The sequence below is a fragment of the Chenopodium quinoa genome, unplaced genomic scaffold, assembly GCF_001683475.1.
Source record: "Chenopodium quinoa cultivar QQ74 unplaced genomic scaffold, ASM168347v1, whole genome shotgun sequence".
Classification (NCBI taxonomy): Eukaryota; Viridiplantae; Streptophyta; class Magnoliopsida; order Caryophyllales; family Amaranthaceae; genus Chenopodium; species Chenopodium quinoa.
The window spans coordinates 1-15,909 of record NW_018745583.1 but is presented as its reverse complement, the minus strand read 5'-3'; the positions used below and the strand labels follow the sequence as shown (position 1 = coordinate 15,909).

General features: G+C 34.5%; 1 long non-coding RNA gene and 1 pseudogene across 1 annotated transcript; both read right to left on the bottom strand.

The window, feature by feature from the left end:
• Window positions 1-1,232: 1,232 nt before the first annotated feature.
• Window positions 1,233-10,454, bottom strand: LOC110716402 (annotated as a pseudogene).
• Window positions 10,455-12,012: 1,558 nt separating this feature from the next.
• On the bottom strand, window positions 12,013-13,947 carry LOC110716406. Its single transcript, XR_002510488.1, has 3 exons — window positions 13,809-13,947; window positions 13,593-13,654; window positions 12,013-12,045 (listed from the first exon to the last, which is right to left on the bottom strand). It is a non-coding gene; the product is annotated as an uncharacterized LOC110716406 (long non-coding RNA).
• Window positions 13,948-15,909: the final 1,962 nt, after the last annotated feature.

Here is a 15,909-nt window from a genome sequence, read left to right as displayed (position 1 = left end):
TTTAATTTATATTTGTCAAAGATTGTTATACAACTATTGTCATCCGTGGATGCTAACTGGTGTCTTTTAACGTAGTGATGAAGCCTTGTAATCGAACAGAAACCGACTTCCCATCTTGTAAATAGAAGAATTCATTGACAATAACAAGAAGAACAATGACAAGCAGAAAAACCTCCATTGAAAATCCCACTTGTTATATGTAGGGTTAAAATCCCACTAATTTCAGCATTTGGTGTTACTGAAAATTTGTATACATTCTTTACGAAGAAGATATGATTCGTACACCGACATGTAATGTTTTTGCTGCTGAAATCCGACATATCTTCAGTGCACAGGATACAGAAAGAGAAATGCACGTGGAATACTTGTACAAAATTGGGTGAAAAAAAATGGAGCCTATAAAGGTTAATTTGTAAAAATGGAATTTGGTTGGTGGGACATTCGACAGGAATTTTGGACTTGGGAGTGAAATGTTGGTTTGAGAAATCTTGTTTCATGATAGTTGAGTTTATTTTGACTAATATAAAATATTAAAAATGCATTATCATGTACTAATAAATATGTTTTTGTAAAAATCTCAAAATATTATAACGAAAACATAAAAAAAAAATCTCTTCCCTTTTCTTTCAAATAAAAAAAAATCTTAACAACATTATTTTTTTTGACAAAACTATAATAACAACATAATTAATGAAAAAGTTGACAAATTGTGTACTACTCCGTATAGTCTTATGAGTCGTATTAGGAAAGTGAGGAAGTTCAGACTTCAGAGTATATTATGAGTCCAAATTGAGTTTGTTGCATTAGTTTACTGTTTACTTGCAATTAGTACATTGTGTTTCAATTATTGTACTCCGTAATTCAATTAAACTTTATGAACCCCAATATATGATGAAGACGCTAAATTAAGGGTGAAAAGCCGTCAAAGCAAGTATTCACCAAGCATAACTTGTCAACCCGACCAAAGGAATCAAATTATTCACACCTCCATTTCTAAACTAGACATATTACTCCCTACATTATACTCCCTCTCAACACTCACTCCTAAACAATTTATGAGTGAATTCAGCAATTAAAAAAATAAATAAATAAATAAAAATTGCAAAGTATAAATTACAGAGTAAATGCAACACATTATTTTTCATTACGGAGTATCATTTATATATAACCATACATCATATACAATAAAAAAATTAACACCAAGGCAAAAAGACGACGTAAGATATCAAAAATAAAACATCACTTTCTAATATGTACGGGATAGTATAAATGTGGTTTCAATGTTACAGAACATTAATCTACAAATGTATATTCAATATGATTATTCCTTTTTTTCTCTAGAAAAAATGGACAAACATAGTAAATAATAAATACAAAATTTTGACTAGAGTTACATTAAAATACAAGCATTCACATGAAATATCAATTCTTCATGCACAAACTGCTGTAATTGGCTCTTGATTTGTATAATTTCAAATTTTGTGACTTATAATTGTCCTTTCCCTTTTCTTCGATCATCCAGAGCCTACATTATTATAAATAATTTTAGAAAATATATTATCATATACAGCGAAAACTATGCTGAAATTAATGTAAATAAATACTTCAACATTAAAAATTACTGGTACACAATCTACACACAAATTAAAAGCTGCAAACTAGTACATTTGGAAGTTTATTTTTAAGAAAAGCAAGCAAGCCAGCAAATCCTAGTGATATGTCATTACTCACATAATCTTTCTATCCTAATTCTTTAATTGTGTTACTTATACTAATTAAATTATATTATTAAAGTGATAGAGAAGTAATCATGGTTTGAAAAGCGATTCAGTGAGTTATTTCCAGCAACAGGTAAGAAAAGGAAAAGCTACTTTCTGTCTATATTCTGTTCTATACTTTATAGAGAACAATCACACAGGAGTACAGAAGTCAGGATAGAAGTTCACTAGCACATTTCTAAAATAGCTTTTCCTTGCGGGTATTTAGGACACGTAGTTAAGTACTTATGTCGGAAATTCAACATTTCGACATGGGTACACTGGTACAGACTCGTTATAGTCACTTGACGCTTCATTTTGGATTAGAAATCTACAAGTCTCTAACATTCTCATAAAGTGACTAAATTGTACTGGCAGAATGTCAGTAGTCAGCACTTAATTTGTGTTTATTTATGGAGTATACTGAAAAGAAAAGAAAAAAAATGATAATTTTAGGCATTACAGATTTATGAAGGGGAAAGCTTGCTAGTGATTTAGAGAGTAAATTTCTCCTGAACTTCCTCAAATTTCAAATAAAATTTTAGGGACATCAAAACTATGTGAAGATAACAAAGCAGCAAACATAAACAAAACACCGAAATGACAATGCAGCAAATTGACACATCAATTCTACATCATTCTCATAAATGAAAGAAAAAAGATTACCTTGCTCTGGAACATTCTTATAGTCAACACAAGAGTGTCACGCATTCTGTAGCAAATCAAAAATTTATATATGACATCAGAAATAAAAACATCACAAGTAACTTCTGTTTCACAGTAACTATAAATTGCAGACAAACAAACACATACTGCTTCACGTGATGTTTCAGACTACATAAAATTTTTAGGAAGGAAAGAAAGAAGCAGAGGACATTGTGCACCTCATTTGTGAACTCTACAATCACAAGTTCATGATTTTTAAATAAGCAGTTACTTCCTCTCCCTGGAATCAAGAGCCTCATAACTAGCATACTATTATAGGATATTTAGAGCTATTAGTAATGATTTATAATTGGAATTCCTAACTTGCCATTACTTTGAGTAATAGGTAGAAATAGCACGCGTCCAATTAAGAATATCAGAGATAGCTAGTATGATAAGATTCACACCCAGTTGACATGTTGTCTCATTTTGCAATTTTGGTCCACTGTCTTTAAAGACAAAATCTTATTATGAGGAACAAACATTAAAACCAAATTAACGGCATGCAAATTGCAAATAGATACTCAGATATTATGACATCAATTAAGAAAATCAAACTGCAAGAATGTTATATTACCTAATATCATTGTACGTGCTTAAAGGGTGTGAAGTTACATCCGAACATGTTAGAACAAACTGTGTTGACAATCCACCAGGAATCTTGATCTGCAGGAGCAACAACAGTGAAGTTATACATAGAATTACAAACAAGAACAAAGACAAGCCCAAAAAAAACCATTACTTATAAACAAGGACAAGTCAGAATTGATACTGGTAAGTTTTAAAAAAAAATTATTAAAAAAAAAAAAAGCATACAGTAACATCACAAGTCAAGGTATGGATTTTCGGCTCCAATTAGCTCATGATGTAACCCAGGAGGCTAATGCTGCAAAAGATGTGACTTTGGGAAGGTCCTAGAAGGAGCATGAAGATTTCTGGAAGAAAATATGAACCAATAAGTCTTCCTATGGTACTGTAATTTCTTTTAGAGAGTCGCTCATGATGTAATGGATACTGCTTGTTCAAGATGTAAGCAACATGAAACTTCGGACAAATGCTGCTTTTATGTGAAGACTGAAGAAGGCAAACTAACAAATTCATAACACAGCTAAATAGGCCAAAGAGATCTTTATCAAGGTGGAGCCGAAGGTTAAACTTGAGAGTTTGAGAGGCATAGTTCAGAAAAGTAATGCCTGGGATAGTGGGATTTAGGAAACAAACATGGTGACATTTACCTCAATGCTTGAAAGGGCTACGGATTTACTAAAGAAATACATAACTGAGCACGAAAAGGAAAAGGTAAAAGAAGTCATGGAACCCAATAATGCACATCAATATTCCGGCCAGTTATAATCACTTTTAGCATGGCATGAAAGACTTTTGATAATGATTTGTATTCATACCTCACAAGAAATGACTTAAGGTACAGCATAAACATTCTCAAGAGCAAGAAGTTGGGGAGGCTGTTCTTGAGTGGGTAGCTTAAGGAAGAAAGAGTGTTGTTAGAGACTTAGACTCAAAGGAAGGTACAGCTGAGATATTTTCTTTTGTAAATCATTTATTGTATAAGCGTAATCTAAATCCCTATCTCAATAAATAAAGAATGAAAAACCTGCAGAGTGCTAGAGCCTCCAGACTACAGATATGTTCTGTCCTAAATTTGTGCTGGTCTCAAGAGAGAACAATAAAAATTAAAATGTTGCAGCTATATTTCACAAGTTGGAACACCTAAATGCAAAAATTGGTAATAAGTCATATACAATGACTGGATTGCAGATACACAGCTTTTTATTTGACGTGAACCGCAAGCTCATCTGTCTATCTAGCCTTATAAACAACAGGAGTTCCCTTTTCTTTGGAGGAGGTCTATGAAAAGTGCATGTATCCAACATACCGATAAGTTCTCTGAGAATTCATCAGCAATTTGAAGAGCTCCTGTTTTATTGATCTTTACTTGAAAACCTGAGCGCCGTAAAATAAAAGTTGCTGGTTCCCAGTGATTAAATGAATCCAACTGCTTGACAAGCAATACAAAAATATGTATCACTTCACAGTCTATAAGCCTTAAAAATGTTATAATACAACATGAATTGGTCAGATATGATTTAGAAGGCATAGACAATGTATTTCAAGCATGAAGTAATTTCTTTTCCTTTATTGTATACATTGGGTAGATTAATATATTTCTAAAAAAAATGGCTAGATCACCTCAGATCCTATTCAAAATCAACACAAATAGAAGCCACCCCTTACCTAAATGGTCACTTGAATAAATTACCTCATGTGTCGTCCAATAAAACTTCACCCTGATTTTTCAAATTTTTCTCTACTGTAGTTATTTACTTTTCAGCTAGAATATATTAAAGATCAATCTCTACGTAGAGGAAAAATAAGTTGTTCTGCACAGAAGCCTTTATTTAAAATAAGAATAAAAAGAAAAAGGAATTTTAATCATTCTTTCCTTCCAAATTTCACCAATGCAACGGAAAGTGTGAAACAAGAATTTTACAGGGACTTTCATATTAGTATTTTCCTTCCCTTCCAATACTTATGTATAGTTCAATCCAAACAAGGAAGAATTATATGATTTTATCAGCAATTATAAAGCCTGAGAAATCAACCCTCAAATCGGGTCAACTATCCCTAGGGACCAAGATATCTAACATTTCATCCTCTTTCCCACTTGTTTAAAGCTTTAAGGTGGCCGGCAATCTAGTCTAGAGCCAATATCTCATATAATGGATTATGCAAAGATTTTAAAACAAAAGGCAATGTTCTTGGGTCGTGAAAGAGAATAAAGGTGAAAGATAGTCATTTTCTAATATGGATTTTTCTTTCACTTACTTATTTGGAAGCTAAGGTAGTTAACTGTTCACAATGATTGTTTGAATGATGTCAACTCTGATCAGAAGCATGCAAAGAATATAAATATTATCACTAGTAAACTTACCAGAACTAATACACCGAAATCGGCTTGGCTTTTAGTAATATACGAGTCAATCTCTGCTTGCATATCTGGGTCTAGTGAAGGAAAAAATATTCAAGAACTGACCAACAATGCTTATTAGGAACTAGATAAACAAAGAGATTTAGTGAAAATAGACTTACCACATGTTATCTTATTCTGGTCATTGGCAAAGCGTCTTACTAATTCTCCCTGATTATTGTAACAAAAGAGATTTTCCGATTTGTCAAGAATGTGATTTCAGAAAAAAGTATTACATTGGTATCTTTTATTTATTTTGGCGCATAGGGACTTAGGGAGCCTGAAAGGGCACTGATGTAGACAGGATTCTTGGGTAACAACCACCCCAAGACTTTAACTAAATTAGTTGGCTTCACCATATTGGTTTCATGTTTCACCCAATAAAGGAAAGTTAATCTATACCAATGAAAAAACAATAATGTAGAATAATATCGCCCCTCTGGTCTAAATTATAAGTCGCGTTGGCAATCTATTTTGACCCAAATGCAGGTCATTTTATAATATCAGTGCCATAATGTCAAAATTATAGGCTAGCACTACTGGTCATTTATCAAATTAGTCATTTAAAATTCCAATACTTCATATCATATGCCACTTCATAAGACAAATACAGCTTGTAACAAATTCAACCGAATTCATGATGTGTAAAATGGTCTAAGAACTACTTAAAACTCTGGATCAGTGTGAGTAGCAAAGTGCTCTCATCCAAGTGTAAGACATCAAGTTGAAATAATATTAAGGTCCAAAACATCATCTGGGTCAGATATTCTAATGTATCAGGTGGAAAGGTAAGACCGATGACACATACAATGGTATATTGGCCATGCAAATTAACTTCTTGAATGCAGAAGCATAAAATATAAAGAGTAATTTTTCAAATGGAAGACCATAATATTTGCATTGCATTACTTATCTTTTCTTTAGTTGAAAGCTACATGCCACCAACTCGGAGCAACTACGGCAGATATAAACCTCTATATATGAAAAATCTTATAGTTTTGCAAATGATTAATTCTCATTTGATCAGACACATATGATGACAATCAGAATAACATGTGGAGGCAACCCACATGAAATCTGTCTTACATCCTGATCATACCACTGCCCTACTCGGTTAAGGCTTGTTTTGCTTCAACTTTCAAGAACAGTTATATGCAGTAAAAAACTCATCAAATTGATGACTTGAGAGGATACCTGACGACCATTCTCATCCATTGGGATGCACTCAACAGCAATACACTTGTCAACATCATCAGCTGTAACTACATACTCTGGATTGGTAGCACCTGAATAATGGACATAGGTTGATCAAACTGCAGCCTAAACTGTCACATGACAGAACATATTGATATAATCTACCTGCACAGGATTATCTAATCATGAGTCCAGCTTGAGGCAAATAGCATAGAAGTATGGATGTACACCATTTACCTTCAATGTAGTGTCTAGTCCCATCTTGGAGATGACGAACCCACTGTTATTCGAAAGAGTGAAAAGGTAAAAACTTGAGCAATACTGAAAGAAGTAATAAGATCCAACATGGTAATAGGAAGAACTTGTTCTATTTTACCTGAAACATGCAAAGTGAAGTGCCTCGTACAGGATAGCCACACCAAGAAGCTTGGCTCCCAATTTAGCTTCACCAATTATTGGAAACCTTCTATTCCAGGACCCTCATCTAAAGAAAATTAATGTGAAAATTTACAAATAGTCAGACTCATTGCGTAAATCATAGTTCACCTTAAAAATATCCAATCCATGAAGTTAGGAAAATTAAACACGAACATTCTTCATCAATTTATAGCACACAAGTGAGAAGGTGCGTAACCCATAATTCCAACACCATGTCGTTTTTTATATTAAGATTATTTTGATAAAACATGATATTAAGAAGCAGAAAGGATAATGGTTTCTAAAATTATAACATACTAATTATGCATATAAAAAATGGATTAGTCAGAAATATAACGCTTTTCCAACAATGGAAGGATTTTGGGAAGAAAGAAAAAAAGTCAGAATGGGGAAGAGAGAAAAGAGATTAATAAAGAAGAAATTACTTCAACCAAGAAAGACAAATAAAGTGACTAGAGATTGCCAGCCAGTAACTTGTAAAAAACCCTGAAGCCTACTTTAGTTTCTAAACATAATATATTGAACACGTGATACACCCTCTTTTACCATACCTAATAAGAGCCAATAGTGAAAACAGATTCAACACATTGGTTATTCAGCATAGACTATAAGTTGAACAATCAGAAATTCGGTCAATCAAAGAAGTCAAAGGTCACACTGCATATATACCCAGACCTCCCAAGACACCACCCTTGGCAAGATCCATATTGGTTGACTATTTATGCAGTCATCGCCTTTATTATTTTATCGAAATGCTATAACCAGGAATTGGGGTTAACGGCCAGTCCACATTTATTGATTGATTTGATTTAAACAGAAAAGGTATATTTCAGCACCAATACACAGTTTTATTGACACAATGAGTAGCCACTAAGTTGCTATAATCAATAAGCTATTTTACACATTAAGCGCAAAAAATAAAACTCACTTGTTAAGGAAGAAGCAAAGAGCAAATTTGTTTTTGGTAAGGGCTTTCTAATTATGTATCTATTGTAGAATGGAAATGCATCTCACCATAGATTAGCAAGTGCCCAGTCTGCTCATCAGGCCACGCCCTATTGGTTGCTGGTAAATATTCTTCAGCTCGACTTGATAGAGATGATTCTCCTTTCTACGTGAACAAATAAGAAAAATTGAAGTGGAAAATTACATTTAAAACTATCAAAATGCATATGTCAGCAACATATCCCATAACTCATTGTGGTGAGAAAAATACTAAATGAGCCCACAAGCCCCAAAAGGAAAGCCTTTATCACTTTGGTAACAATTCTAATATTTTGTTAGCTAGTCATTATCTTACACCTAAATGGTATGGGCCGGATTTTGCAAACTCCCTCACCTAGAATAATGTTCACAAGTCCTCCCTAGACAAGGTAGGTTAATAGAGACATAAGTCAATCAAATCATTGGCATCAGCCTCCAGGCCATGAACCACTATTTCACGGGATTAGGAGTCACAGAGGCTGCATAATAGGCTCCAAATAAGGACCACATACTACAAAAGTAATTGTTGCTAATATCTAGATAGACAACTGAGGCAAACCCGATTGCTCCCATAAAGAGGTCTATTAAATACCAAAAGGGAAGGCCTTGTCACAACAGTCCATCCTTTATAATTAGTCAGAAAATCACCATACAATGCAGCACACACCTGGGAGTTAGAACATTACCATTTGTTGGTAAGGAGACTCAACATGTACATTGCTAGGTTGAGAACCGATCTCATAGTATGGGTCCTGAGTGAGATTCCTCAACTCCCTTGCTTTTTCCTACAACAATAAGAGAAATTTGTTTGAAACTTTAGTCCCTGTTATAAATAGTCCAAAAAGCTAATATTGTGAACATAATTGACGGAAACTGAATTCTGATAATCTCCCCTGATAGTTTGCCGAACAGTATATTAGCAGGAAATATAATAAAATAGAAAAAATAAAAAATAAATAAAATTGGGCATGCTCTTGGAGTATGAAGAATTAAGTCGGAAAAAAAAATCTTGGCTGGGAGTTAACATGATATGAAAAGAAGAGGAAAAGGCAACATCTTATTCTTATTCAGCTCCAGATTCCAATATTAATACGCAGTAATATTTTCACCTTTTAGTCTTTTACTACAGCTGGATATTCTTAACTGATTGTCCATTATTCATTTCCATAAAGAAGTGAGACGTGACTTTCCATAATGAAAGCAGGACGAACTGGGCTCTCCTCCTTCAGTTCTTCCTAATTTTGGGAAAGAAGCATCCACACATACAAACAATATTCAAAAAAAACCTATCAGCTGAAGAAAAAGCTCTGGAGTCTAGAGCTTGAGAACCAGTCTAATTATAAGACCATTAATGTTAGTAAGGTATTAGGCTCTGGAAATGTGAGGACTCTCTCCAACTAACTTAAGCTATCAGGTAAGAAATATCAGCTGTGATTTTGTTATTCTTACTGAATGAGATGAGCGCAATTGCAACTGTAAGCCAGCCAATGCCAAGTTCTACTTATTGCAGTGGCCAATTAATAATTATACTAAGAATCGAAGGGATTGAGCTGGATACACGCAACATACAAAGAAAGTGGATCAGGGACCTACAAAGATTAAATACAGACCCCATTCATGGTGCCTTTGCTCTACCTACATGGTATCAGCTTTGTTTGCCAATTACTAAGTATATTATATCCTCAAACATATTGAAATTTTTTTCCATAAAAAGCACCTCTACAGAAACACACATGAAAATGCAGCCATGTCTACATAATTATATTTAAACAAGACACCAGATCTTGCACGTAATTTTGGGATTCTTGCAAAATATATATATATATATATATATATATATATATATATATATATATATATATATATATATATATATATATTATATATGTATATAGGAAAGCAAAACAGAGAACACAAAATAAAAGAAGCATCTGTGATGCCCAATGAAAGGCTTACCTGTAGTTTCTGGTGCAGTTGATCATACAAGTTGCTGCAATTTCATTTCCCAAACAAAAGACACAGAAAAAGAACAGTGTCAAGGACGGTCAAAAACACAATCAGAGCCTCGGACTTATACAAATTTAAAACAAACCAAAGTGAATACAAATTCAGATATTAGCAACTAATCTCTCATCAGGTAATCAATCAGACAGAATCTGAGCTCATTTCAGATGATCAGAAACAAGAATCTCATTACGTAGAGGATCTTGGCTGTAGGATAGTCACAGTTAGAGAAATATGTCTTTTACCAAAACCGGAGGAATTTATTTTTCTAGGAGGAAGGCCCTTTGATACATGACAAGAAACTACCAATTCTTTTCACAACCTTGCAACTTTTCAGAGGTAGGGGAATCTGGTGAAAAGGCATTAGTTTTGAGTAAGTGAAGCATTGAACTGAAATGAAAACTACAAATAATATTTCAATTCAAGACATAAACATCATCATTTAAATTTCCTTCCATAGTTTCCTATCTCTTCGAGTTTAAAATCTGGCAGTAACTTTAAGCTCCAATCACCGCTAATATTGCCGGCTTAGTTTGGACTGAAGATTTCAAGACCGAGTTATCACCACAGTATATAAAACAAATAATAAAGCAAAACTCTTACACCAGCATCAATAGATAATAGACAATATTGCCCTTTTTACAACTATCCAATAATCCATACCTTGAGATTCATGCAAATAGAAGAAGCATTTGTGACGCTCGGTCCCGTGTGCCAAATTCAGCCAATAATCCAAGCAAAGATGTCATGAAATAATATCTCTGCTCTTCTGCATCCTAAAAGAGGAAATTTTTTACATTTGGCAAAGAGGACAAAGCACTTGTTTCTAGAGTTGATTTAGCCTATCTTATCCTCACAATTGTCTAGTACAAGTATTATCACTTAATTATACTATGGGGCTACTTCATGAATATCTTTCTTTTAGAGGGTGTGGATGAATCAGTAGGGTAAGTAGAGTTGATAACTAGGAGGGAAAAGACTCTTTACCTTCAAATCATTGGTTAGTCTTACATTCTCATCAAGGTCAGCTTTTCTGAGAGCCAATTCATTTAAGGCTGCAGTTATCGATTCTTTTTGCTTCTCATCCATGGCCCTATCATATCAGGTATTGGATGAGCAATTCACCATCATCCAAAGCAAAGCAATATCAAAAATACAAGAAAATGACAGGGAATAAGAGTTTTCTAGATCACAGACCATACGCAGATCTGAAAACTTTCTCTCCAAAGCATATTTCTCATTGAGCATCTGCATCTCCTGTCATTTAAAGGAGACACAAGCTCACTCCCATATAAAAGAGAAGCACCAGAAAACAACAAATTATCGAGTACCATATTCTTAGCACTACTTAATATAGGCTTGAGTAATTTTTTCCCTAAGAAAAAAGATCTCATGTTCTTGTGTCCTGGCTTGCCCAAAAGTTCCTGCTCATTGATTTTAAGAAGTGGATTCTATAATATTAGACAAACATAGATGGAAAGAATGCATGCATAAGTAAAGTTACATGCAACCAAACTTTTGTTCCTCGGAAGTTTTAAGACTTCCATCTCCTTTCAAATCCCTTGAAGTAGAATTTCCAATGTCATGCTAGGAAACAAAAGAGTATTTATACAAGAGGAGCAAAGACCAAAACAACAAAGAAGCCTTAGTCTAAAATGATATGGTATTAGCTAAAATGAATTGTCATAAGAAATCATCCGCAAAAAAAAATGGAGCAAAGAAAGGAAAGTGATAAAATGAAAGTGGAAAAAAAAACCGAGAAAAAATACTGAGCAAAAGCTACTGTATAACATGGATGTAAAAATACTAACAGGTTAGGCAGGTCTAAAATGAATACCTGCTTGAATTTGTTGTACTATTATCAGTAGACATCACACTGGACTTCCCCCAATTCTCAAGCAAGCAACATCCAAACGCTAGAGAGTAGATTATTTTTGGTGGCCAGGACATGCTGCATAATTTCTGTCTGGTCACAATCTATTGCCGTACACACAACCACAGTAAGAAAGGCCCAATCAACATTTTTATACATAAAAGACCAGAAAACAGAAGTGAATAAGCTACAAGGAATCATATCATCAGTCCCCAAAACAGCCTACATGATGAAATTGATTTTTCTAAGCAGTTTTGAGTGTCTTACTGGGATAGTTATAGCAGCCCATAGAGATTTACAATCTGTCACTTACAAAGAATCTGTTTCTTTGTGCCTCATCCTCCCACCCCAACCCAGCCACCCCTAATTCCCACTAATAGAGGAAACTAAAATCCGGAGAAGAAACAATTAAGTTCCTACTGAAAGATCAAAATAAAAATCCATTTATTGAGATATTTCCTTAAAGATACATTACTATCAGAAACATATATATATATATATATATTAAGACCCAAATATTTGTCAGTGTATTGCATTTGAATTTTGAAATCTGAAATAGCTAGGGTCATACACTAATCTAGTATCAGATGCAGGTATATATGTGTATTAAAAAGAAGGGATAATCCATCTGTGATTTGACACGAACTAACCGGCACCTTTCCAAGTTCTAAATGATTCATCCGGATGGAATGCATCATTACCAATTCATTCCGTTTTAATCACTCATTGAAAATTCTGTCTCTTTTTCCAAAAACTTAGCATCTACGTATTACTAGGGCCCTTGCATACGCCAAATGTATGAATAATGTTAAATGAATTGTTTACAAGGAAGACAAAATTTATAAGAATTGTCCAAAACAGAACCAAGAAGCTTAAAGATAGGAGGCTCCATATACAACCAAACATATCCAAGTGATACATTCCAAAAACACCAATCTATAACTCTTTCACATCAAAAAAAAAAAAAAATATCCATATAGTTTCGGATTACAAAGTGTCACTCAGATGTCACTCATTTCTATTAATCGTAAGGATGGAGGAGGAAGATTTTTGTCGATGACTACACGAAATAATCACTTTTGGTTCAGGAAGCCGACCCCAGTTATGGGATTAATGCTTTGATTGATTGATTGATTACATACCTAACTTGTGCTGCTTGATATTAATGACACTTTTATAAAAATACATCAACTACAAGAAAACATACTGACAACGAGATTATAATTCCTTAATGACCAAATTTCCTAATTTTGAAAGAATGACATTCATCAATTGCTTCCAACATCCAAGAACACAATAAATGACATTCTAAAGACCTAAAAACTGAAAAAATCAGAATTTAAGTATTTTTTTTCCTCATTGCAATAAAACTTCAGAAATCAACACAGAACCATCTGAATAAAATCTTCACATTCGAAACCCGAACCACTGCATCCGTTTCCTTCTTTATGGTGGAGTTCTAATCATAAATCTCTTCAAAAACCAATCACAAATCGCATTTTGACCAAATTTCCCAACAAACCCACACCCATTTACATTAAATTAAGCATAAAGGAATCAAACTTTTCACTGAAAATGAACAATAGAATTACAAACTCCAATATATCTATACAAAAGAAATACAGAAAAAAATAAAGGGTTTAATCTTTACCTCAATTCAATCTTTCAATAATATATAGAACCTCAAATTGAGCAGCTCTTACTTTTTTTTATCTGTAATTACAACCAATGTATTAAAGAAGAAAAATAAGAGTGAAAAAACATTCAAAGAATTAAGGAGATAAAACCCAGAAATCAAAAATTGAATGAATATGATTAAAATTGAAATCAATGAAATGGGGAGTTCCAAGTTTGTGAGTTAGGAAACCTGAATTTGTAATACGGAGTAGAGGAGCGGGTTGAATGCTGCTGATCTTTGCTGACTGCTGACTGCTGACCCTCAACTCTCAGTTTATCGTTGTTCCAATTGTCAAAGGAGGAGTAGACCAAGAAATATATACGAAGTAGAAAACAAAAGGGAGTAAAGCATAAATACAGTCCCTGAAGTTTCGTATAAAAGCCGTTTTAGTCCCTCTTTAACTTTTTTCACCAATTTAGTCCCTCAACCACCCACTTTACTGTTTTCAGCCAAAAGTTGAGGGACTTTGCTGACTAAGCAAAAGTTGAGGGACCTTGACTCATCAAAAAAGTTGAGGGATGTTGAGTCACCAAAAAGTTTAGGGACTTTGACATGGCAAAAAGTTGAGGGACTTCAACCCTATTAATATTTCAATCAAAAAAAAGCTAATATTGTTCTTTCCAAAAAAAAAAACGGTAATATCGAATTTTTTTTTCTGAATTAATAAACTAGCCGTTATCAGAAATGAAGGCTATAAATCTTCGAGTTCCATGAACAAACAGCAGCTCTTGAACATCCAAAAAAAATATTGACCACGAAGAAGCTTGCACTGCATCAAAATCTCAGTCCTAGGTACCTGTGAACATGAATTGTAAATGTTTGTAATTTTTGTACAATGTGTAGAATTTACGAGAAACTAACAATCTGTTAATTAGGTGACATCAGAGATTGTAATGCTAAAAATGAAAAAACCTAGGCTGTCTGTATGTGTTAAGTGTGAAGTGTGGGTTTTTTTTGCATTTGCAACTTGTGTAATTGCCTGGTTTGTCCTTAGGAACATGGCAAACTAAATGTATTTGACTAAGTAATGGTGGAATGTAAGAGTATGCACTGATGTTATGAATAAAGTGAAAGAATGTAGTACCTCATTTGTTTTGCTCTCTAATTTGCTTTTGCTTTTCCTTTTGCCAATCTTGCAGTGCTTGTGATGATATAGTTTGTGATGCTGCCTCTGGTTGTGATTGGGGGAAGGTATACTCTTGAGAGAATGAATATACAGTCTGCTGCCCTTCATTATCAGAGTAAAATGCAGCACCTCTGGACTGTCTAGGCATTTGTGTAGTAATTGGCTGCAACCATTGAAAGAGTAAAAAGAGTATCCCACTGAGAGTTATAAAATAACAAGTAAATTTGATAATAGATGGAAAACTTACAATTGCTTGTCTTTGGAAGCCATTAGGGTAGGTGTACACACCAACCCCTCTGTTGTGCATAGGAATTGAAGGGGCAGGGTCAGTTTGGGCTTGACTAGATGTGTTTGGAGCTGTGTGCCTTTCCCTTGGTGCATTTCTGCATGTGACCTTGTTGTGCCCCTGCAACCCACACAAGCTGCAAGTGATCCTAGCCCCAGTCTTCCTAACCTTCCCCTGTATAATCACCTCACCAGCAGAAGGTCTTCTCTTGGTTTTTGGCCTATTGTGCACCTTTTTCAACTCAGGAGGGGTGACAGTACAGGTACCAACAGGCCATTCTTGTGGACCATTTAATGGCTCAAGTTGGTGGTCATAGGCTTTTGCATGGTAGTGTGTCTTGAAGTAGTCATTGACATACTGCTCTGGTTGCTCCACTTTATTCCAAATGGCAACCACCCCATGTTTGCAGGGAATGCCACTCACCTGCCATGCATTACATGAGCATGTTCTGTCCACCAAGTTCACAACATACTTGGTTTGGGTAGCCCATCCCTAACTCCATAGCAGAAACCACCATCCCAAAATGCATTCCAGCCCCTAGCCCAGACCTTGTGTTTCTCAAGCTGCTGCTGAATCCTAGGGCATAAACTCATATCCCTTGCTTTGATCAGGCCCCTCTTTTGTGTAATCTTTCCATTAGGCTCTCTCTAATGTCCTCTAGCATACTGATGATAGGCTTGTGCCTCCATTTAAGTATGTATGCATTGAAAACTTCAGACATGTTGTTGTCTACACTGTCACATGAAGCCATTGGAGTGTAGAAAGCCCTACACCATTTTTTGTAATTTTTGTTCAACAAATCCTCTGCAGCATCATGTGACAGCTCTCTCATCAGTTGTAACTTCTCAAGAAATGCATTCTCAGTGGTGGATTTGGCA